The sequence below is a fragment of the Canis aureus genome, chromosome 17 (genome assembly GCF_053574225.1).
Source record: "Canis aureus isolate CA01 chromosome 17, VMU_Caureus_v.1.0, whole genome shotgun sequence".
Taxonomy (NCBI): Eukaryota; Metazoa; Chordata; class Mammalia; order Carnivora; family Canidae; genus Canis; species Canis aureus.
The window spans coordinates 19,468,190-19,494,985 of NC_135627.1; the positions used below are offsets into that span (position 1 = coordinate 19,468,190).

A 26,796-nucleotide genomic window follows, 5' to 3' on the forward strand; every position below is an offset into this window, starting at 1 on the left:
TTTTGAATGAGAGCCTTGCTGGATAAAGTATTCTTGGTTGCATGTTCTTCTCCTTTAGGACCCTGAATATATCCTGCCAGCCTTTTCTGGCCTGCCAGGTCTCTGTGGAGAGGTCTGCTGTTACCCTAATACTCTTCCCCATAAAAGTCAGGGATTTCTGGTCTCTTGCTGCTTTAAGGATCTTCTCTTTATCTTTGGAATTTGCAAGCTTCGCTATTAAATGTCGAGGTGTTGAACGGTTTTTATTGATTTTAGGGGGGGATCTCTCTATTTCCTGGATCTGAATGCCTGTTTCCCTTCCCAGATTAGGAAAGTTTTCAGCTAGAATTTGTTCAAATACATATTCTGGCCCTCTGTCCCTTTCGGCACCCTCGGGAACACCAATTAAACGTAGGTTTTTCTTCCTCAGGCTGTCGTTTATTTCCCTTAATCTATCTTCATGGTCTTTTAATTGTTTGTCTCTTTTTTCCTCAGTTTCCCTCTTTGCTATCAACTTGTCTTCTATGTCACTCACTCGTTCTTCCACCTCGTTAACCCTCGTCGTTAGGACTTCTAGTTTGGATTGCATCTCATTCAATTGATTTTTAATTTCTGCCTGATTAGCTCTAAATTCTGCAGTCATGAAGTCTCTTGAGTCCTTTATGCTTTTTTCTAGAGCCACCAGTAGCTGTATAATAGTGCTTCTGAATTGGCTTTCTGGCATTGAATTGTAATCCAGATTTTGTAACTCTGTGGGAGAGAGGACTGTTTCTGATTCTTTCTTTTGAGGTGAGGTTTTCCTTCTAGTCATTTTGCTCAGTGCAGAGTGGCCAAAAGCAAGTTGTATTGGGAAAAGGAGAAAAAGAGAGGAGAGAAAGAAGGAAAGAAAAGAGAAGGAGAAAAAAAGGAAGAAAAAAAACGAAAAAAAAAAGAAGAAAAAGAAAGAAAAAGAAAGAAAGGAGAAAAAAGGGGGGTGGGGGAAGGAAACAAATCAAAAAGCAAAAAAAAAAAAAAAAAAAAAAAAGAACCACGGGGGAGTATCTTCTGATTCTGTGTACTTTAAGTCCCTTGACTTCCCCTGGAACTTGTCAGTCAGTCTAGCTGGTCTTCTGGGGGAGGGGCCTGCTGTGCTGATTTTCAGGTGTTAGCACTTGGGGGAGCTGCTCTGCCCCTGCCTGGTGCAGGGCTCCGTGGGGGTTGTTTACCCCGTGAGGCCGCAGGAGGAACAACCGCAGTGGCGGGGCCAGCTCTGGAGCCCTGGATTCAGCTCCCGCAGTAACCCCGGAGCTCTCGGTCTGCAGGGCCTGGAGGCTCCGGGGCGGGGCCGCTGATCTGCTCAGCTGGGGCAGGAGCGTCCTCGCTGTCCTGGGCCCTCCCGGCCTCTGCCTGTCCCGGGGGAGGCCGGATCCTGGGCTGTGTCCCGGCGCCCTGTGCTCGGGGGTCTGCGCTGTTGGATTCGCGCTCCCGCCCCGCAGCCCCCTCCGCGGAGCCGCCCCCAAGCCCCCCAGCTGCTCCCGCCCCGCAGCCCCCTCCGCGGAGCCGCCCCCGAGCCCCCCCGAGCTGCTCCCGCCCCGCAGCCCCCCCCGCGGAGCCGCCCCCGAGCCCCCCGAGCTGCTCCCGCCCCGCAGCCCCCTCCGCGGAGCCGCCCCCGAGCCCCCCGAGCCGCTCCCGCCCCGCAGCCCCCCCCGCGGAGCCGCCCCCGAGCCCCCCGAGCCGCTCCCGCCCCGCAGCCCCCTCCGCGGAGCCGCCCCCGAGCCCCCCGAGCCGCTCCCGCCCCACAGCCCCCTCCGCGGAGCCGCCCCCGAGCCCCCCCGAGCTGCTCCCGCCCCGCAGCCCCCCCCGCGGAGCCGCCCCCGAGCCCCCCGAGCTGCTCCCGCCCCGCAGCCCCCTCCGCGGAGCCGCCCCCGAGCCCCCCGAGCTGCTCCGGGTCCCGCCGTGCGCGCTGCAGCCCTTAGGGAGCTCGGCCGCGGGGTGTGGGGCTCTCCCGGGGCGCAGGTGTCTGTTAGTGTCCCCGGGAGCCCGAGGGCATCCCCGCCCTCCTGGGTCCTGCTCCAGCTCCCTGCGAGCCCCTTTCCCCCGGGAAGGTCGGTGCAGCTCCTGCTCCTCCGGGACGGGGCTCTCCTGTCCTGGGGACACTCGCCCCGGCCTCAGCCCGGCTCCTCGCGGGCCCCTCCCCCTTGGAGGCCTTTTGTGTCTTTATTTCTTTTTCCCCGTCTTCCTACCTTGATAGAAGCGCGAACTCTTCTCACTATAGCATTCCAGCTGGTCTCTCTTTAATTCTCAGGCCGAATTCATAGATTTTCAGGATAATTTGAAGGTTTTCTATGTAATTTGGTGGAGACAGGTGATTTGGGGACCCTACTCTTCCGCCATCTTGCCCCTCCTCCTCTTGATGAGGGAAATTGAAGATAACACAAACAAATGGATATGTTTCCATGCTCATGGCCTGAAAGAATAAATATTGTTAAAATGTCCAAAGCAATCTACAAATTCAATGCAATCCCTATCAAAATAGCAACATTTTTCATAAAGCTTCAATACTACTAAAAGTTGTATGGAACCACTAAAGACTCTGACTAAGCAACCTGAGAAAAACAAAGCTAGAGGTATTACAACACCAGATTTCAATATATACCAAAAGTTGTAATAGAAACAGTGTTTTATTGGCACAAAAAAATAGACATGTAGATCAATAGAGATCCCAGAAATAAACCCACACTTACGGGGTCAATTAATTTATGACAAAGAAGGCACAAATATGTATAGGGAAAACACAGTCTCTTTAATAAACGGTGCTGGGAAAACTGGAGAGCTACGTGTAGAAGAAGCTAGTGTACTGGGCCACTTTTTATTATCATACACAAAAATAAACTCAAAAGGCATTAAAAACCTAAATGTGAGACCTGAAACCCAGAAGAGAACACAGACAGTAATTTCTCTGACATTGGCCGTAGCAACATTTTTCTAGATAGATTTGCTAAGGCAAGGAAAACAAAAGCAAAAATAAACTATTGGGACTATCTCAACATAAAAAGCTTTTGTACAGCAAAGGAATCCATAAAGAAAACAAGAAGATAGCTTACTAAATGGGAGAAGATACTTGCAAATGAGGTACCTGCTAAGGGGTTAAAACCAAACTATATAAAAATTTATACAACACCAATAAAATAAAATAAAATAATAAAGTAAAATAAAATAAAATAAAATAAAATAAAATAAAATAAAATAAAATTTAAAGATGAGCAGAAGACCTGGATAGACCTTTTTCCTTTTTCTTTTTTTTAAAGATTTTATTTACTTATTTATGAGAGACACACAGAGAGGCAGAGACACAGGCAGAGGCAGAGGGAGAAGCAGGCTCCATGCAGAGCCCAATGCAGGACTTAATCCTGGATCTCCAGGATCATACCCTGGGCTGAAGTCAGACGCTTAACCACTGCACCACCCAGGCATCCCTGGATAGACCTTTTTCCAAAGAAGGCGTACAGATGGTGTACAGACACATGGAAAGATGTTCAGTATCACTCATCATCAGGGAAATGCAAATCAAAACCACAATAAGATATTACCTCACACCTGTTAGAATGTATAAAATGTAAGACAAGTAACAAGTGTTGGTGAGGATGTGGAGAAAAGGAACCCTGGTTCACTGTTGGGGGCATGGGAAGTGGTGCAGCCACTGTGGAAAACAATAAGGAGGTTCCTCAAAAAAATAAAAATAGAAATACCATATGATCCAATAATTTCATTATTAGGTATTTACCCAGAGAAAATGAAAGTACTAACTCAAGAAGATATATGCACCTCTATGTTTATTGCAGCATTATTTAGGCAAGACTAGGAAGCAACCTAAGTGTCCATTAATAGACAAATAAAGAATGAATGGTGTATGTATAGAAATATACACACATACAATGGAATATCACACAGCCATAAAAAGGATGAGATCATGACACTTAAGACAACATGAATGAACTTACAGGGTATTATGTCAAGTGAAATAAATCATACTAAGAAAAACAAATACCATAGGACCCCACTCATAAATGGAATCCTAAATAAACAAAAAGTGGAATCAGAATTATAAAGAACAAACTGATGGTTGCCAAAGCAGAGAAGGGTGAGGAGTAGAGTTGGGCAAAACAGGTATGGGGAGTAGGGATATACAGGCTTCTAGTCATGGAATAAGTCACTGTAATAAAAAGCAGAGCGTAAGGATCACAGTCAATGATACTGATCATAGGTATACTTGGTGAACACAGCATAATGTATAAACTCATCAAATCACTAAGTTGTACACATGAAACTAATGAAACATTGTAAGTCTACTAAAAAAAAAAAAATCTCAGCTAAATATCCAACCTTATCACTCACTAGAACATGAACACAATTCAGCCATGTTCTCTACCACTTTCTAACAACGACCACCTTTCCTCCATTGTCCAGTAACATGTTCCTCATTTCCATCTGAGACCTCAACAGAATGGTCTTTACCAACATTCTGTATTGATTTCTACCAACATTCTGTACATGATTACTTAGATATTCTCTAAAATGAGACTTCTCGGGCAACCCTGATGTCACAGCGGTTTAGCGCCACCTGCAGCCCGGGGTGTGATCCAGGGGACCCGGGATCGAGTCCCACGTTGGCCTTCCTGCATGGAGCCTGCTTCTCCCTCTGCCTGTGTCTCTGCCTCTCTCTCTCTCTCTCTCTCTGAATAAATAAATAAATAAATAAATAAATACATACATACATACATACATAAATAAATAAATTTTAAAAAATGAGACTTCTCTACAATTCCCTTTTCCTTTCTGAGCCTTCACCAGGATCACTTTTACCATCCCACAGGCTTTTTCTAATATGCCCCTCAGTAATCTTCCATCCTCTAACCATGACAGTTTTAAAGCCACTTTTGCCGAGGTGCCTGGGTAGCTCTATTGGCTGAGAGTTTGCATCTAAGTTTTGGCTTAGGTCATGATCTTGGGATCATGAGATCAAGCCCTACATCCGACTACTCAGCACAGAGTCTGCTTAAGATTCTCTCCCTCAAAAAAAAAAAAAAATTTAAAATTAAAAAATAAAAAAAAATAAAAGATTCTCTCCCTCTGCCCCTCTCCTGGCACTATCTCTCTCAAGTAAATCTTAAAAAAAAAAAAAAAGAAAGAAAGAAGTCACTTATGCGTATTTTTTCAAGTATATGCTCTTTGAAATTGTTTTGTTATACAACTGACATGAAATCCCACACGCTATTCAATGGTGGATAACCACCTTTCCTAGAAGCAGGTTAGTAATCTTTTTTATTTTTTATTTTTATTAAGATTGATTTATTCATGAGAGATGCACAGAGAGAGGCAGAAACTTACGCAGAGGGAGAAGCAGTTTCCCTGCACGAAAGCCTGATTTGGGACTTGATCCTAGGACCCTGGGATTAACACCTGAGCCAAAGGCAGACACATAATCACTGAGCCCTGGTAATCTTTTTTAACCTTGGTATTCATTTATTCAACAAATATTTATTGAACACACACAATAGGTCAAAAACTTTATCAGCACTGGGGATTTTTAAAGTTAGTAAGTTTTATTTTTTTAAGTAATTTTAAAAGTTAAATTTTAAATCTTGGGTGCTAAAAATAGCCTATTATCCAAGTTAATATCACATTCCCTAATATTTTAGTCTTATAAAGTGGATTTAGAACTAAATAACTACATTTTAATACATTATTACAATACAGTATTGAGATATTATTTGTAATCCACCAACTCATTTGTCCTCTACTGGAGATTTTCAAAGAGAATACAAAAGAATTTAGACATAAGAAAAATATTAATATTACTCAATCCATACATTTCACAAGTGACTTACAGTAACCTACAGAATGAAATAACAAAAAGGTGCCTTGATTGGAACAATTTATTTTGTCCTTTGGTCATGAACTACATCTGATTGTTCCTTATATGCTCACAAAGATAGAAAATTTTGAATACTGTTTTATAATTCATTTAAAACACTTATCCCTACCTTTAAAGTTATTTGAGCTTGAGAATGCCTTTGAGAAAGTATCACTGAAAAGGTGTTGAGGTAAAGTGAAAAGAAGAAAAATTGTAATTTTTGGAATATCAAAAATGTTTAGTATACTGGCATGTCATTTTGGAAAAATATGTGCAGCATAGTAATCAGAGGAATAAAGAAATGTGAAACAGTATGTCTAAGGTTCAGACCTGGTGTACTGAATGTATATGCAACATGAGTTAGATAAAAGCAATTATGACCTTTCCTCATGAAATGGAGAAGCAGCTTATAAAATTTTTTAAAATGAGGTGAAATTCATGTGTTAAATTAATGTGTATTTTATTTCCAAACAATATTTTAAGAAATAAAGGAGCAAATTTATGAGAACAAAATGCAAACTGAGATTAATATTAAAGTGCTGCAATTAAAGGACATGCTGAAAGACACAAAGAATTGGTACATTTCACTGACAATGTCTGCCATAGAAAAGTCCATTTTATCTGCTTATGGTTACATATTTCTTAAAGTGTCATTAGTGACATCTGAAAATGTTTTTACTAAGGATTTGTATGTGATTTGATCTGGAGCAAAAATTAACTTGGCATCCATGGCATGAAGTGTTGAAAACACTAAGCTCTTATTTCATAATAATGGAGGGAAGTGGAGTTACTGAAATAATTATATCTCAAACTTTTATATACAAAATATGAATTTCTACTCTTTTTAGATTACAGTGAAAAATACAGAGCCCTATTATAATAGAAACAATGCATTTATTCTGTGTTTTTCCCCATATTGCCATTTAAGTCATCCCAATAAAAATGTTTGCAATTTATTTAGAGGACAGTAGCTAATAAGTTCATTTCTTATATTAAATTTATTTAGATGATTACCTCTAAAAGAGTGCTAAACTATCTTATGCACAATTCTTTTGGTGGTCATATATTTTTTTTTTTCAAAACCACCATATATTGCCCTTTATCACCTTAGTTACAGCTGACTAATCCAGAGCAAACACTTTATCCAGGTGCAATGAATCCACAGCCTAGTCAGGGGTTGTTGAAATACAAGATCAAACAAATTACTCAATGAAATAGGAACTAATTAAATCTAAGAGAGTAAGTTCATTATATGAGAATATCAGATGATGGTCACGAGGAAGGGTTAGGATTAAAAGAAACGTGATGAAAATGCTCAATTCAAAGTTACAAAGAAAAGGACTTAATGCTCAAGCAGATAAATGTTGCTAGGGAGAGGTATGTAGTAACATTCAGCTATGCCATGGGAAAGAACACTGATGCCACACTGGAGCACTGTCCTACTGGTTTTAGATGACTTCCACATCTTTTCTACATATGTCTTCACAACATTCTCTTTTTGGGCTTATTTCCCTTAAAAAAAAAAAGTGCTGTGCCACATCAAAAGAACTCAGAGAACAACTTGAAAACCATATTGGTGGGGGCAAGGGGTGGTGGTCGAGTATTTTACTCCAACAAAAATTCTCTTGAGAATTGCCCAAAGAATTCCTTTTATATACAGGTCAGCACTTGGGTTCCAAAAGTTATTTAAATATACACATAGAATCATTGACTGCTAACTTCTTATGTGAAGAATCCTTAGTTAGTGGAATTATCCTCATAATTTCCAAGATAACCTATTTTTTTCATGACTAAAGCCCAGAAACAACCTAGCAGGTTGGCTTTAATATACACTGTGGGGGGGGGGGAATAAGTATTAATCTACATTTGTGTAATAACATCTTAATGAGACAAATTATAAAGATAATTGGTGGACAAAAAAGGACATATTTGAATATTGATTATCCTAATCATTGGAACAGTACCCACTTTAAATTGTTTTCAAAAGCCCTTCCTCCACTGCCCCCTGCATCAGACTCAGGTTTTGAATACTAGAAGTAGGAACTAAAAAACCTCATTGTCACATTTATGCATTATTAGATGATATCACTTAATTCATTTTCACCAGCTTAATTGTTAAAAATGTTCATTATGCAGAAATCTTAGCCCCATTGACTCTTTACTGAGTAAAGCTATTATGCTTATTGTAATACAGTTAGTAATCTGGTACATTTTAACTCTTGCTGTGAGATAGTCAATGTTGAATCAAATTGAAATCCTTTATTATTATAATCTATAATTCAAAAAAAAATTTAAAAAGTAAAAGGGCATCTGTCATGACTGGATCCACTTAAAAGGGAGTGTCTAACCCAGATCCCCAGAGTGACCAAAGTTGAATGTGTTAATACTTCATTTTTAAGTTACCATCTTCTGTTTAGATTTTAAATAAATAAGTGACTTATGCTATTCTATATTCACCACTATTTTCTTGGAATAAAGGGGCAATGGTTGGGTGTTAAAAATCACTTGGCAAATAAAGGTCTATAAAGAAAAAACTTTCTATGTAAAGGAGAACAACATTTATTGTAAGAACTGCATTTTAGAACTCATCTTTGTCCCTCGAAGAATTTTAAGTGAAAAGAAAGACCAATTATGGTTTTTTTGCTATTCTCTTGAGTCCTTAGGGTTAGCTAAGAGGAATCTTGGGGCTAACTTGAATATTAGGTTCCCAAAGGGGAAAAGGAGGTCAGATTCAACCTGCAGAAGTTTTTCTGCCATGTTAGCTGCCTGAGAGGCTGTCAGATTGTTCTGGGTCTTAGCAATTTTTCCTCTGAATATGACTGCTCTACGTCTGACACTAGGATGCTTTAGTGCTTGTTGGACAATGGAATTATCAAACACATTATAACAGGTAATGATTTTATATTTCCCATTTTCCTCTAACTAGGAATCAGAAAGATCTGTGGGTGGCATTTTCAAAGAAATTTAACAAAGCATTCCTGCCCTACTTAGTACTGATTCCATTGTTTACAAGGTTGCAAGTATGCCTGCTCTCAATTATTCAAGTCACTGGATATACTTACATCGATGAGTAAAAGTACCTTTATTTTAACCAGTTGTTTTGCTTTCCTCTTTCAACTCCTCTAAAATGTCAGCAGCACTCCCTGGAAACCTATTTGAACTATTTTCCTTTTATTTACCTTTTATGCCTCCTGGTACACCTTCCACTTTAAAATTGCTCTTGTGTAAATCAGTAAGTTTTCATATTATGAAATCAAATGGATGTGGTGGTGGGTTTGTGTGTGTGTGTGTGTGTGTGTGTGTGTGTTACACTCTTTTACTTCTTTTCATTCATTCATTTAATGAATTACTGAATATCTACTATTGTAAGGTACTAGGGAAACAGGTCCACAAGACAGAGACAGACCACATCCTCACAGTATTCACGATTTAGTTTGAAAGACAGACACTGAACAAGTAATTACAGAACTATGAAATGTTAGAAAAAGGCAACATATAACTGAGTGACCTATCCAAGTTTTGAAGTTAGAAAAAGCTGCCCAGTGGAGGCAATTTTTAGCTGAGTTCTAAGTATAAGTAAAGAGTTGATTTGTGAAATAGGGATAGAGAATTTTTTTAATAGGAAAAAAGCAAGTTCTACATTCTCACCTTTCAGTTAACACCTATTTATCTAGCAAAGTAGTGCTAAATCTAGATGAGAAATAATGAGGATTGGATCTAAAGTTGAGGACAGAAAGGGAATATATTGAATTGTATTAAGATCTGATGAGTTGGGTGATGATATGCATGTGAAGGTATGAAGGTCAGGGAGAGGGTAAAGTTAAGGAAATCCTTACATTCAGGATGGGCTACCTGGTAGATGGTGGTATCCCTTACTAAGACTGAGAACACTGGCATGTAAGTGGGTTTGGAGAGAGCTCATGAATCTAGTTTTACATGTGTTCAGTTTATGGGGTTCTAGAGATAAACTAGTGAAGGTGGTAAGTAGGCAATTAAACGCACATGGTCTAGAAACGAGGCTAGAGATACACCTAAGTTTCTTAAATTTAAAATGTCCCCAGGTGAATGCATCATCGCAACAAAATATTAATGTGGTAAACAAAGGCAAAAGAAAAATTAAATTGACAAGTCCTTGAAATAGGCACAGTGATCTTCTCCAGGGAGGCTCAGTGGCCTCAATGTTGACACTTTGTTAAGGGCAAATGGCAATTTTAGCCTGAACCCCCAGGATCATTTTAAGGCTCCTTTAACACACAAAAATTTCTTTGGAAACTTCCTTTTTCTTTACCTATCAATATATATGTTGGCAATTATCCCCCAAGCCTATGACCCATTGATAGACACCTGAAGGGTCTCATCACTGAATTTTTATGAAACAATAATAAATGACCATTTCCTAATAGCTAGCCCCATCTGGTCTTGGAAACTTTGTTTTCAAAATATCTTGGAGGCTTGTGCTGTCCCTAAGCCCTTCCCAACTTGAAAGTGTATAACAGGCCACTCCTCATGACCCTGGTACAGCTCTTTTTGCCTATGGGTCCTTTCCCCGTGCTTTAATAAAACCACTTTTTTTTTTTTTTTTTCACGAAAGACATCTCAAGAATTTTTTGTCTCCAAACCCCAACATCTGTCCTATATCATTATGATCCAGATTCCCCTACATCCTTATGATCATGGGTCTAGCATTCATTTTATAAAAGCCAGAAGTGTGAGAAACACATTTACTCCTCATGGTTTTTCATTGTTCATGACTCTTTGTTCACCATGTTGTTCCAATTATACTTTTTTAAGGTTCCTCAGCCTCACCTTGTTCCATTCCTCATTTCCCCAAGTGCTCCCTCCCCTGGAGAATTGCAACAGCCTCTAATTCAAATGCTTTCCTCAGTGGCAGCATTAAAATGAACATTTATATTGCTGCCAGGGGGAGCTATTTAAAATAGAAAACATTGTTATGTTTCTCTTTTTATCCTCTTCCCACTGTTAGCTTCTCACGGGTCTTCTTTGGCTTCTTGGTTTTACTGTGGAGGGCCATCTCATTTTTCTGTATCTTTTTCCCCAAATATAGGAGTATAATTCCTTTCAATTCTTTCCTCATTTACCAATCAGTTTTGCTTAAAGTCTAGCCAATGTAAGATTATAAAGCATTACTTTCATTATGGAGGTAACAGAGAATAAGAGGATGGGGAATACCATGGTCTATAGAAAGACTGTTTGCATTCAGATTTCGGTCCCAAAATCTACTAGCTTGGTGACTTTGGATGATTTACCTAAGCTGTCTGTGTTTGACTTCATATGTAGAATAGAAAGTCCAATAATGACTATTTCATAGTGTTGCTCTGAGAATTGAACTAGTTAATGTAACGGATACAGGAAAACACACAGTATTAACTATAAAAAATGATTTCTGAATACTCATAAAAGGGGAATGCATAGGATGTTAATGTAATCAGATTTATTAAGTACCTGGTGTGTGACAGGCACTATTCCAATATTGATTATATAGGAATGAATAAAAATCTGTTCCTTCCATTATGGAAATTAGTACCAAGAGGAAAAAATATAAATTACACGTCTGTGAGGAGAGATGTGTATACCAACAGATGATCACCACATTGCAATAGCATATTTAATATTCTTGACATAAGATTTTTCTCTTTCTCTCACACCTTTGTTTCTTATTTTCAGTATTGGACATATCTACTCATTTGTTCCATTTGTAATTGGAGATTGCCCACTCCTTGCCCTCACTTTTATTCATGTATTTAACAAGCATTTATGAGATGCATTCCTTGGGGATACATCGCTGAACACAATAGACACAATCACCACCCCCTCAGAACCACACTATTCTAGCTTATACTTCCTTGTTAATTTCCTCATGAAGGTAGTGATTCTGGTGAGTAGTAGTAATCAGGAACTTCTGAAGTATTCAATTGCACTAAATAGTTAAATCATTCAAGGAAACAATATAAGAGCTGCCATAAGGCCACCAGTGATTCCAATGAGAAGGAAATAGGAATTTCGACTTAGAGGTGGCCACCTTGGTCAGGAATGATCACTTGAGCTTTTTATATTAGGAGTGAGATTTGAGACATCGTGAGTCCTTCTTATACAGGTAAGGAGGAAATAGGGCATTCCAGAGAAAGTGAGTCAAATTTATTATCTACTCATTGAAGTGGATTATTTTCATTTCGAATCAAATGCCTGACTTGAGACTCCATCTCAGCCTCACAGTGGAGGTAAGAGTACTGGAAGTAGCAAATGACTCAAAAGCCTCTAAATTATCAGCAGTTACCTAGCCATCCCATGGGGGATCCTAAAACCCACCCCTATCCCAGACCAGGCTTTTATGATATGCTTATGATTTGTCCATGTCATTGCCTGGTGAATGGGGAGACCCCAGGCTCTGAGCCCCCACCCCGCCTGTCCCAAAGATGTTAACCAAAGTCTGGCTGTCTCATCATAAGAACAAATTCAAGGACAGACACAACAGCGGATGAGGGACACAAGTGGGAAAGTTTATTAAAGCAAATGTACATTCTTAAAATGTGAGAATGGGCAAGGTCAAAAGAGCATGCTGCTCTCTGTGGGATTCAGGTCTCTATCTGCTATTGATAGTTGTTAATCAGTGGGTGGAATATTCATTACTTGGGGCGGGGATTTCTTGGAAGCAGAATTTTGTGCCTTTTCTTCCTTATCTGGTTAGGGGTTTCATGTCCTAACACCTGCCATCTTGGGCCTGTCTGGTTTGATCTGGCTTCCTGTGTTTTTTGGGGTTTTTTTGTTTGTTTGTTTGTTTGTTTTGGAGTGCTGTCAGGACAGGCCTCTGAATAACCCCCAGAGTTGACCGTGACTTCCTCTTCACTGACCTTCAGATATTACAGATATTAGAATCTAATGAACTGCCTCTAACAACATTATCTGCAGTTGCTTTTGTACAGTTACTAAAGATTTTTTTAAGTGGCAAAAAGGATCCAAAAATCACTTTCATGGTACTAAGAGAAATGAAGCTGAAGAGAGTGTATCTTGGAAGCAAAACTTTCAGGAGAAAATCAGAGACCCAAAAGAAAAACAGATTTAGAGTCACACTTCTAGAGCTTTCTTTGTCTGCCTTTTCATGAAGCCCATGATGGGCTTATCTACATACTGCATGTTGATCTCCACAGATTCTTATTCCAGTCCTGTCTATAGATTTGTCTATTCCCCCTGCCCAATTGACAAAAACCTTCATGCAGGCTCTGCCAGTAAACTTGTTTTGTGAGATCTCAGTCATTGTCTAAATTCTGCGTGCTCTATGACCCTGGCTTACCAGACAAATTTTGGGTTCCCCATTAACATAATTCCCTGATCTGACACACAGTCATTTAATGAAAGGAACATATCTTAATTAAAACATATGATTAGCTTTGTCAATTTAAATGAAAATGACTCTAATTTAGACATAGGCATAGAATTTTAAAGTTAGAAGGGGACTTAGAGATCACCTAGTAAATGAATGGTTTTGATAATTGTCCTCCCCTGCTGTGCACATTAGCATCTGCATTGCATTCACTTCTGTCAAATCCATATTTTAAAAGAGACAATATGATTTTAGGATAATGGAAAGTTTCTAATCGTTGTGCTTCCTAACAATCTTGCCAAAGCCCTCTGACCTTAGAGTTCATGACATAATTATTTATCAGGCTAAGGATAGAATTATTTATGGCTTAGAGTAGATAATAAAAGGGATTACTACCCGGGCAGTTTCTTCCTTAGACTCACAGTTTTCCTAATCTCTTTCCCTATGGCAACAGAGCAATTACTTTCCAGCATGTGAATTCCTTTGTACTTTAAATATAGATAATGTAATCATGCTAAAAACTTTTGAGTTAGTTAGTGCTCCTGAATCAAAATCCCCAACTACAGAAAAGCATTGATTCATAGTTTAGTTTTCTACAAAACCTGGTTAGAACGGTATGAAAAGGACCAGATGGCCCTCAAATAAATCCCTATCATTGTTGTGACAAAGTCTAATATGTCTGAATCTTGATTAAAAAAATCATTTGTAGAAACTGGAATAAGTTTGCTGGGTGTTTTCTTCTTAGAAATTTTAGGCAAATGTTGGTATACAAAAAAAAGTTTATAAACAAAAGGATGTTGGCTCAAGATGGGGGTGTCAGTAAGGAACAGTGAAGTAGAATCTTGAATTAGGGATCCCTGGGTGGCGCAGCGGTTTAGCGCCTGCCTTTGGCCCAGGGCGCAATCCTGGAGACCCGGGATCGAATCCCACGTCGGGCTCCCGGTGCATGGAGCCTGCTTCTCCCTCTGCCTGTGTCTCTGCACCACCTCTCTCTCTCTCTCTGTATGTGACTATCATAAATAAATACAAAAAAAAAAAAAAAAAAAGAATCTTGAATTATATAAAGGACTCAAATGCATCATACTTGAAAATCAAATTATACCAAAGAGAATATATATTAAAATATTAAAAAATAGTATTACAGAAGTTACCAAATGGCTTCAGAAAATTTAAATCTGTCTCTCTTGGGCAGCCCTGGTGGCTCAGCAGTTTAGTGCCGTCTTCAGCCCAGGGCATGATCCTGGAGACCTGGGATCAAGTCATATGTCAGGCTTCCTGCATGGAGCCTGCTTCTCCCTCTGCCTGTGTCTCTGCCTCTCTCTCTCTCTCTGTCTCTCATGAATAAATAAATAAAATCTTAAAAAAAAAAAAAAGTTAAAAAAAAATCTGTCTCTATTAAAAAAGAGACAACAAGCATGGAGTCTGCTTGAGATTCTCTTTCCTTCCCCCTGCTCCTCCTGCTCATGCTTGCTCATGGGCACACGCTCTCTCCCTAAAGTAAATAAATCTTAAAAAAAAAAAAAAGACCCCTTTCTTTCCTCCACAGCAAAGTGTCCTTGCCTGAAACAACTCACTCTTTGACATAAACATTCTTTTCCCACCTTTTTCTATCTGTGAAAGTCTTTGTGTAGTTTGAGAGTTCCTTTCTATCTGCTAGATGCTGCCAGATTCATGAATTATCCAATAACACCAATAAGATCTTTAAATTTTACATAGCTGCATATTTTAACAGTGTTTCTTATGAAATAAATCTCAATTATTAGATTGAGTTTAAGAAAAATTGAATTAAGAAAAATTTCTATAAGCCTGGGTTTGAACTTGTCCTAAATGTCAGTTGATTCTATAAAAAATGGAAATTACATAGAAAACACCATGAGAATCTGTGTATTTCATATGAGTTACTCTATTTTTCCATTTCCCAAAGAGTTTCAAAACCTTGTGAACATATTGTAACTAGGATAACTTATGCAAAAAAAATATGTGGCAGTAGCTTATATTCAGCATCATTATTTATGAAAATAAAACCTGGGTTTGTTATCTCTTGGGTTAGAAAGATTGAAGAGCAAATAGCTAAAGTATCTGAAAAGTTTCTTCCTTTTCAAAAATATTAAAACATCATTAGAAACTATAATTTTTAATTGTATTACTGGAATGATAAAATGTAGGTCAAAGTTATATAATGGCATACCTTCTGAGGATTAAAAGGGACAAAGCAAGACAATGTCTTTCCCAAAATGCAGCTTTATAAGTAGTCATGTTCAATGATGTCAATGTGACATTTTGAAATAATCCAATTTCTGCTTAGTTCTAACATAAAAACCAGTAACTTATAGAGTAGATGGTTGACTTGATAACATATATTAGATATTTCCTAAATTTGTAAATGTTTCTTACATTCAACGAATGATGTTTTTCAATACAATAGTGAAAACAGTACTTTGAATTGAATTTTCATCTATTGACATTTTGAAACCTTACACATAATTGATACAGGTATTAATTTGGGTTGTATTGTGCAGAGAAGGTAGAAATAAGACTTAAAAAAGCAGATTTTAGACAGATCCTGAAAAGTCCTCAGTGTGTTGATAAGGTCATATTTTAATCATTTAGTCAACACTAATCCAGAGGTAATATTTTTAGCAAAAGGGCAATATAATTAGATTCATCACTGAAAGAAGATCCAAATGGTGAGGAAGGACCAATTAGGGCAAGATGGGTGGGGGGCAGAGCTGCTTAGTTTTAATCTACATGAAAAACCTTAGAAGGCCACTCAAAATTAGCATTAGGATGGAGAGGAAAACAAACAAACAAACAAACAAAAAAACAATTAGGAACTGGATTTGTATAGACCTTACTACTGATTTGAAGGGTGGTGAGAAAGAAGAATCTAGAATAACCATCACATTTTTGGCTTGGGAATAATTTTTTCATGTTCTCAGGGAGTAGGAAAAAAACACATTTGAGAAGGGAAGATTTTGAATTCTGAATATGGAGAGCTTGAAATGAGTGCGTGAAAATGACAAGCATGTTGTGCCCAAGATTGCGAATCTGAGAAACCACCAAGGAGCCGACACCGATGCAAACACACAAGGGTTTATTAGCAAGCTTGAGCTTGGGTCCAAGACACAGCGGAGCAGGGACTTGGACCCCGAGGTGGGTTTCAGCTTAGTTTTAAGGGCTGGTCTAGGGGACCTCCAGAAGGGGTGGAGGAATTTCTCAAGTTCTGTTTACATTCTGATATGGGGCTTTCAAGGGCATTGAGCTCTGCTCTCATTCTAATATGGGACTTTCTAGGACAATAAGCTGTAAGCTCTTTTCTTCCTGTAACTGAAGTAATGTAAATTTCAGCTCTTATTCACAGGGGCCTGGGATGGCTGTACTTGTGCTAACGCTGAACTTAGAGTGAAGTGGCCTTAATTTTCTCAGCCTCCACAGCAAGTGGAGTTGAGAATTCTTTACTTACATGGTGAAATAATGAACTTGGTTGTGGTAGCCCAGAGGACAGACAGCAAGACAACTGAAAGTGAGATTCTCAGAAAAGTTGTCTTTAGGTAGAGAATCAAAACTCAGATGGATGAGTGGAAAGGAAATACAGAGAGATAGGGAGGAAAGATCAACAAAGATTTATCCAGCCAAGTTTTAGTAGTCTTAATAAAGAGTAAAATAGTGAATAGTGTCAAAATTAAATGTCAAGAGGAAAAAAGAAATGAAAAAAATGCCAATTCATTCATGACTACCATTAAGCATCCTTAATCCATGAATGTTATTAGGTAAGAGATGAAATGTGCCTAGAAAGAATTTAAAATTGAAAGCTAATCCCTAGAACTAGAATTTTATAGAACAGAGGCCTTCAAATTTTGAAAACACTTATTTAACAAAAATAGAGCCTGCTTCTTATATAAGTAAAACCATTAAGAAGTTATATACATTCACTATTCTAATATAGGCGTATTCGAAATAGTGTAATTAAAATTTTTTAGATGATTGAATAAAGTGTTAATAACTATTTAAAATATTTCAGCTGATACAATGATACAATGTTATGAACATGCTGGCACTTAGCAAAAAAATGTGGAGTGAAAAAAAAAACATTTTGAACAATCCTCTGTGATGGTGTGAAAATGTTAAATTGGTTAGAAGAACCTTGCCAAAGTCAACCAAAAAGTTTTGTTTCCTTCAAAGGTTAGCTCAATGTTCATGTATCTTCTCTAACAAAAAGCCTTTAGTCTGAATAATAAAAGAAAACAGTTTATTTTTAATGGTAGGAAGCTTCATACTGTGTATCATTCATATTATTTTGATCAAAACGCTTATTGTTTATCAATGAAGGGGAAAGAGATTATTCTAAAGTGAATTCATATCCTAGGAGGGGAAAAATCCCAATTATCCCCTACTCTCCAGCATCCCCTCATGTCCTAAGGATAAAGAAAAAAAAATGATTCAAAAGCTCTGAGGCAAGCTGATCATCCTGATGATACTGTAAGGCATGAGTACTATAAATTCTCTGAACACCAACCACTTCCAGATAGCATTTTAATAATTTCATTTGAGCAATTTACCCTTAGGATGGGTACTTTATTTTTACATAGATTTTTAAAAATCTTTTCAGGAAGTATGTATTCTTAAAAGCAATATTTCATTTGCAATGTGCACAATCCACCTGGGAAGCATACCATGTCACTAAAAAGTAGTTCTCACCTGAAAAAGTTACTATTACCTTTATTCTTTACTATTAATAGTAATCCTTACTAGTTAATAGTAGGGCTACACCATCACATTTTTCTCCTACTAAGTAATACATAGGTGTGGAGAAAGGTATTCCTTTTCCTTATATTGTTATGTGTTATCTATTCAACATTTTTATCAGGTATTTATTTCACTGTAGATTCTCAGCTGGAAAACAAATCTGTCAGATAATTTTAGATCAGAAAATGATATGAATTTTAAAAATCAGATTTAGATGGAATATTAGGGTCTTCAGTCAAAGATGTAAACATATAATTTACTGAGAGGGAAACGAAAGGAATAAAACAGTGGTAAAATTTGCCTAATGTTAATCCAAAATGACAGTAATTCAAAATGATTGTATCATGGCCTTGACTCATTGGTTCTGTTAATCAGCCTCATCTTGAAAAGTACAATAAATTTAGCTCTATCTCTTTGGGATTTCAGGATTCAATGTTAATTAATTACTGATTACAACATATTCTGTAGAAACAAATACCCATTAAGTATCAAGCTGTGGGCAAGGATCTATCTCCACCCCTCACTAGTGAACTCTGTATGAGCTTGAACAAATCATAAAGACTTGGGGCTTCAGTTTCATCATCTTGACAGGATAAATTCTAAATTGCCTTGGATGGCATTATGGGTCCTTGTGCACTTTCCTTGACTAATTAGCTAAGACTTCCATTGCACCCTCTCTTCTTGGCCCTCCCCCATTATTCATTTTATGCTTCAAGAATACTCAATTATACGTTGTTCCCAGATAATGTTCTATTTCTCTAATTTCCATGCCTTCACATGCACTGTTCTTTCTGTGCAAAATGCTTCCATCCCAGGAATTGGCCTAAACTCTCTCTGTTCACTCCCAGCCTACTGTGCAATGCTTCTTGAAAGAAACTGAGATGATCTCCAAAGAGTGGAGTCTCTGGCAATGTCCACAACATACTTACTCATTTTCTTAAATGATTTGCCATTAAATAGTATGCTCTTCAAAAAAGCTTGAACTTTGGGGCAACTGGATGGCTCAGTTGGCTAAGCATCTGCCTTTGGCTCGAGTCATGATCTCAAGGTCCAGGGATCAAGCCCCACCATCTGGCTCCCTGCTCAGCAGGAGTCTGCATCTCCCTCTCCCTCCTTATGCTCTCTCCCTCTCAAATAAACAAAATCTTAAAAAAAAGGGGGGGGGGGCTTGAGGTTTATCAAGGATATGACCTTACGGATATGAACATAGTTAACATCTTTATTGAATATACTTACATAATGGATTTACTGACTATATTTAAATAACAAAGGTTATAAAATCAATTTACCATTGTATATGAAATAGTTGATATCAAAGAGCATTCTAAAGATGTTTACTGAGCAATAACCATGTACAAGACTATTGGTAAGTACCGAAAATACAAAGCTAAATTATACAGAGTCGTTGTAACCAGAGAAGTAAGCAGGACTACAAATAGAACAATCTGGTGATCTCTATGGAGGGACTGGTTTGTGTATTGAGGCCAGATGATGGAGAGACTAACCTTGCCTGGAAAAGAAAGACTAAGCAGGTGAAATTTGAGTTGGTCTGCTAAAGTACTGGCAAGAGCAGGAAAAAAAGACCATTTGGAAGGAGTGAATGGGATATGCAAATATAATGAACCTGTATTTTTAGTGAACAATGAGAAGAACAGTGTGGGGGGATAGGAAATGTGTATATTGGAAAAATGGGGTGGTAGAAGTCTAAAGTTGTAAACGTACATTTTAAACAGAGTTATTCTTTTATGGAAAAGAGCAATGTGATCTAACTTGTATTACTGGAAGAAGACATCTCAGAAGCTAGGGAAAAACACAGAGGGGAGTGGGGAGACACAGGGTGGGGGCAGGGAAGGGAGACAAGTCAGGTGACTAAGAAGGCCTTAACATTCCCCTTAGCATGACTAAATTTTAGACAGGTTTTTTCCTAACTCCACAACCCTGACTTCCCTTTTCTCAGATCATTTGCTTTAGAAAATTTGCGATTGTAAATTCTCTACCCGTTTGACATGTTAATCTTCTCTCAGCTTTTTGTAGCTTTACAGCTCTGAATATCTTTCTCGAAGACTTGAAAGCTACTCTTTCCAAACAAAATCATCAACAAAGGGAGGGTCCTTAACTCCCAGTTTCAATGGGAGGGTGGGTGCCCAACTTTAATAAGCTCTATCAAATACAAGGGGCCTGATCACATTGATCAATGCTACCCATTACCGTCCTCCAGTACTTCTCCACTAGCTTATTCCCCTACACACACACACACACACACACACACACACACACACGCACTTAAAACTCTCCCACCTTTTGTTTCAGTGGAGATTAGTCTCTCTCCTCTTGTGACAGGCTTAATTCCTTAATGCAACAGTTTTGAATAAAGTCTTTCTTGAAGTTTTAAACAAGTGCATCATGAAATTTTTCTTTTACATCTGAAAGAAAGCACTGTCTGTGAAGAGAAGTGCATGGATGAAGTCACGTTTCTGAGATGCAAACCTTAGGGAACAAAGTTGAGAATAATTCTGAAATATGTAGCTAAGTAGATGATCATACCTAGTACCTGAACTAGAAGAGAAGACTACAGCACATTTTTTTTTTTAGAAGTTCAGTTTAAGACTTGCTATAGATTAGATTTCTATAGTATCTACTACTAGTTGCCCTTGTAACAATGGTCTGCAGTAAGAGAAAAAAAGATGTCTGGTTATGTAGAAACCAATGGTAACAAATTCATTACACACACTTTTGAAGTAGACATGGATTGAATTCAGTTATAACCAAAGTTTTAACGGAAAGAATACTGAATTTGGAGTTTACAAAATTCATATCTGAATTCTGATCCCAAAGTTTAATTACTAGGTGATCTTGAACAAGCCTTTTAAATTTTGTAAGCTTCTGTCTTGTCTCTATCTGCAAGACAATGCTAAGAATAAGACCTATCAGCAGTGGTCGTCCTAAGAGTTGTTAAACCTTTCTTTTTGTTCTATTTCCTAGGGACAAAGATAAGTTAGACTTTCTGATCTCCCTATGATTGAACTGGTTCTAACCAATGAGTTATGAAAAATGATGAATGTTGCCTATGAAGCTCAGTCTGTTTTTTCTAGTTTTGAGATATAGTTAACACATAACATTGTATTGAAGGTATATAACACAATGATTTCATATATGTATATATTATGAAATGATTATAAAGCATTTAGTTAATATCTACCACGTCACATAGTTACTCGTTTCTTGTCATGATAACTTTTAAGATCTACTCTCTTAGCAATTTTCTTTTCTTTTTTTTTTTTTGGCGCTTAGCAATTTTCAAATATACAATATTTGATAGCGGGTGGAAGACTCCTTTTTGCCCACCTTTCTTTTCACTCTAACATGTCAATATTTGAGATGTTCAGTACTCCCTCAGACTGACCCCTGAGATAATACAACCAGCAGAGCTCCCTCCCCATCCAGGATATTCTAGTTTGAATAAGAAATAAGCCTTTGACCTTCTGAGTCTGGAAGATTTTTTTGATGTTAGTTATCTCAGAATAACCTAGTCTATTCCAAAGGGTATAGCATTCAATTGTAAAACATAAAGGGGAAAAAATGACAGTATTTACCTCAAATCACTATATAAATATTTTTATACTCTTCATTATTGTCAAGTGTTAAAACATTTCCATTTAAAATTTAATAGAATGCCAGAAATATAGGATGCCAAAAAATTGGAAAGACAGTTTAAAAATTATTTTTAGTATAGTATATGTAAAAAATTTCTTAGGGATAATTATTCTTATAGTTTTAATTCTTATACCATTTGTAGTATTATCTTTCAGTTCTAGCTTTGACCAATTTCATACCAAAGTTATAACTTTCCATTACATTTTATTTATTTATTTATTTATTTATTTATTTATTTATTTATTTATTTATTTATTTTTGCGAGGGAGAGAGAGGCAGAAAGAGACAGAGACAGACTGACAGAGAGACAGAGAGACAGAGAGAGACTCAAGCAGGCTCCGTGACCATGTGGAGCCAGATCCCACAACCCTGAGATCATGACCTGAACTGAAATTAAGAGACGCTTAACAGACTGAGACCCTCTGGCACCTGCATTCTCAACTATCATTTTTATAATAGAGAAAAAGGCCCCACAATCTCTTGTTAACAAAATCCATCAAAAGTAATTTCTGGGCATATCTACAATTTTAATGGTAGATAATGGCCATAAAATTGATTTTATTGATGTCTAACTTACATTTCATTGTAAGCTTTTAAAAACTAAAATATAGTAGGTGTATTATATAATACAATAAATGTTTTCTCCTCTGTTAAATTATAACTGACATAAAATGATCTATTTAGGTTGAGCTAAAACCAACTTCTGGTGACTAATGCATAAACAAGAAACTGGATGGTGGGTCATTGTTTGCTAAGAGATTAAGTTTTGGGTCAAATAAAGAATGGATTTTCAGAATATCACGGCCTAAGAAACTGCTCTATGTGCAGATCAATTATTTTCCAAATTGGAAGAACTTTTAAGACCATTGGAGAAGACTTACATATAATAAGTCTTCAGGAGAGAGAAACCAATGATGGAGTGAACACCTCACAATTCAGGGGCCTTGTCTGTAAGTATTTGCATTTCATCCCTCAGACAGCCAAACAAAGGATGAATAGTCACTGCCACTACCTTAGGATTTTTACAATGTGTGGATGTCTTTATTTTCATTAACTTTCAGGGTCATCATGTTTTGAAAATAGGAGGGAGCAAAAGGACTCACTCCTCCTGCCAAGTAACAAATTAACATCTTACATTGTTTATTAATGGCATCCAATTGCAAATGTCACCAAACAGCTATTAAGCAGCAAGTCCTATGCACAAAACTCAGTGGTGCATGACACCTCTGATTAGGTGCAGTTTTTTTTTTTTTTTTTTTCTGAAAGGGTGATTATTCTTAGAAAGAATATTTCATTACCCTTAATCTGAGTCCAGTTTATGCAACCATAACTTGAAGCCTCATAAGGTATGTAACCAAACCTCAGTATAAATCTATCAATGCTGCAGGTTATCTTAATGAACCATCTATATGATTGAAATGCACTATTCTAAGTTTTATGTCAGAGCATATTAAAACTCTCATCAATTGCATTGTTGAAATTTTTAAAAGGTTCTGCTGTTTTAATGCATGAGTTGTATTACCCTTCACTTGAAACAAAGAGGTGTTCTCTGCAGTTTCCAAGCAACACATCTTTTTCAATTACTATTTAGCATTGAATTCTGCCCCTAGATTCCTAATACACTTCCCTTCTTAACTGTGTGTATATTCGGGGTCTTGCAGAAGAATGAAACTATTCCATTACTTTGACAAAATCTGCTATATGTCATGTGTAGACCTTTTGTAAACAAGATAAATGCATTAGGACATTCGAAACTGAATTACATCAGTTGAACTTACATTCAGCAAAGAAAGAATTCAATTTAGTTAAAACTCTATTCAAAAAGAATTTTTACTGATTGGAGTTTTCATCTTATTTAATGAGAAAATAGAGTAAAAATTCTGAACACAGATAGCTATATTCACTCTTACCTTGTAAACTAAGATTACAACTACAGAGCAGAAATAGAGTTTGACTAAAACAGGATCGTAAACATAATAAAACATGCATGTATCATGTGCTTGGCCTTGATTTAAGCCTTCGAGACATATCAACTTTCTAATGCTCAAATTAACACTTAGATAAGTTAGTTACTAGCCTTAGTCTCACTTTATAGATGCAGAAACTAAGACAAGGTAAGTTTATATATCCCCAAAGTCAAAAAAATTAATTAATGGTAAAGGCAGGATTTGAACCAATATTGTCTGACTTGGAATAATTAAGTAATTGATGTTCCAAAATTGTCATAATTGATAGTCCTACTTAAAGCGAAATCCAATGATCTACCAAAAGAAATTACTGAAGAGTTTCAACACATCCAAAATTAGATCTGAGTTTTACAAATGTTATACAGCTACTATTTCATTCAAAAAGCAATTATAATTTCACAATAAATTTTATTGAGGAAAGTACTATTAGAGGTAAAATGAGACATATTTCATTCCCCGTGCATAGAGTTCCACACTCAATGTTCCAAGGGCCATTTTAAACCTATTTCTCCAAAAGGTCTACTGCTGTTTTAGGTTGCCATGTTAAGCTCCTCTGAAAAAGTAGTAAGGAAACAGAAAAATTTTTACAAAGTGGCTGTTATTGCAGACAGATTCTTCATCGACTAACTATCGGAGATAGAGCCTCTTTCTGTGTGTTTCTGTAAACCTGTGTGCCTTTGGTATTTTCCAGGCCAGTGAGAAAATCAAGTTTAATAAAAATGTATCAGTTCATCATGTAGCTTGCTCTACTCATTTGCTTTAACAGCTATGCTTTGGTTTGCTCATACACAGTGATTTATAAACTTTTTAGCTTTCTAGAAAGTGTCGATAACACATTTTGATTAAGTGACACTACCCAAAGGATAAAAATTGGTTTCTGAAAAAGACGTTTTAATGCTTAGTAAGTTTTCTTGGGTAGTGGACAGAATTTATGCATAATGAGAATATGCAACGGATTTAACAGTTTTGATATAATTATCCGGCATAATAATGTAAACTGCTTAGCAACATATCATTAGCAGCCAAAAAAGAAAAAAAAAGTTTACCATGGATATGTAAAAATAATCCTGGATGGTTAGATATTTTATGTGCACTGCTGTTGGGATATGTATTCTATGCTCTACTGTTTCAAAGTCCAAAATAAATGGTATAATTTCAGTTTTTACTTTTGGTGCCCTTCAAGCAAGTGTGTGGAAGAGCTCAAGTTCACCACTAACTGTAAATGAAGTAAAATATGCCACTCCATTTGTTCTTTTGCCAAGTAGTTGGGGATTATTTAATAAATACTTATTATCTCATTATACTGAACAGAATAAGAAAGAAAGAAAAATTTAAGTGATTCGGAACACCTTGCTGCACATCTTGAAACAGTGGCCATGTCTATTTCTTAAAAGAATAGGTGTTTAAATTATCTTTTCATTTTGGTTCCCTACTTTATGCCAACCTCAGTGCCTAATAAAGAGCTAGCAGAACACCTGTCAGAATGTTGTTAAATGAAGAATTCCTATTGTGTACTGGGCTAGCCAATCCTGCAGGAACCTACACAGTAGCATAAAGAAAAGGTTAAGAACCACTATTGTTAGCATCACTACTGCTCAGACCCGAGACAGTACTAGTCAAACCTTGCATTGATTCTTTCCAGCCAATGAGACAGAAAGACAAGGAACTATATGTGTGTGGGATGGGGAGGAGAGGAGAGTTAAGAATAGGAGCATGAGCAACAATCTTCATGAAAATTATTCTGTTTGCTTTACTTCCAGATTTGCCACCTTAAATTCATTCTCTCCTTCACAGCCAGAGGAATGTTTCTGAAACATAAATTTCAGCAATATTCTCTTCCCTACATAAATTCCTTTAATTTTATTCTATGCCTCTGGTTTTTAAGCATCACCTTTCATTACCACATGCTGTTTGTAGTCCAGACATACCAAAGATGATCATGTCTTTGCAAGAAGAACTAAAGTAAAAACATTAGAAAACTCAGAAACATTAAATATATAAAACTACTACCATTAATAGCTTTTCTCATCCACTTTTCCTCCTATACACCTAGAAAAAGTAACATGTACTCATTTTCCATAACATGTACTCATTCAGAATGTACTCTTCTATTCATCCACACTACTTTTATTCCTTTTTTGCTCTGTTCTTAGGAACCGTATATGTCAAATATGCCTGGTCCATCCTCTTATCTTTGAATTCTTTTTGCATACATCTTTCCAATTATCGTTTAAACATAATCTAGTACTTTCCATAAAAATTCCTCCAAAGCCCATGTTCCTCTTTGTAATTACTATTATGTTCCCTATACTCCACATCTCAACTTCCACAACTCAACTGATTTATAGGCCAATAAAATCAATGTGACTGCTCCTGCCCAAGTCACCAATGACTTCACCCATGCAAAACCAGGAATTGGATTCTGTTGACTGCTACCTCCATTGTGAGACCATTTAGCTCTAAGTTACTCCACTTTTCATAGTTTATAACCCTGATTCTTCCTTCTCTGTATACTTCCTGGTTTCTCCATTTCTGGTAAAACTTTAAATGTAAGAGTTCATCAGGGCTTTGTGCTATACTCTCTTCCCTTTTAAAACTATACTATCCTTATAAGGAATTACATCTCCTTCCAGGGAATAAAAAGTAATATATTATATTGAAGGGTAGCAGAATGTTCTACCTCAAATATGACACTTTGCCATATTAACTATTCTGAGCTACAATTACCTAAAGATAGCAACTGATGGTAGAGGCTTTCTCTGAACTCCCCTTCTTCAGTATGAATTCTGCAAAAGGAGCTCAACTGTCATAGATCCCCTGCCTGAGAGTGAATTTTATCAACCAAGGAAGGTTGACTCATCAGGATAGAAAACAATACTATAGGGGATCCCTGGGTGGCACAGCGGTTTGGCGCCTGCCTTTGGCCCAGGGCGCGATTCTGGAGACCCAGGATCGAATCCCACATCGGGCTCCCGGTGTATGGAGCCTGCTTCTCCCTCTGCCTGTGTCTCTGCCTCTCTCTCTCTCTCTCTCTCTCTCTCTCTGTGACTATCATAAATAAATAAAAATTTAAAAAAAAAAAAAAAAAGAAAATACTACAGCCAGATAAGCTTTGTTACTTATTATCACAAGCTATCACATCTCCCATCCTAAAACTATGGACTCTCCCCTAAAAAGCCTACATGAGACCCCCTGTCTATTTTCCCTTTTAAGATGAT

At 37.4% G+C, this 26,796-nt stretch overlaps 1 long non-coding RNA gene across 1 annotated transcript in view; it reads right to left on the bottom strand.

The window, feature by feature from the left end:
- The window catches only part of LOC144287458 (uncharacterized), a 56,192-nt gene extending 53,771 nt beyond the window's left edge, over positions 1–2,421 (bottom strand). The window contains exon 1 of the long non-coding RNA XR_013355252.1: positions 2,202–2,421. This is a non-coding gene — a long non-coding RNA (uncharacterized LOC144287458). The remainder of the gene's footprint in view (positions 1–2,201) is intronic.
- Positions 2,422–26,796: the final 24,375 nt, after the last annotated feature.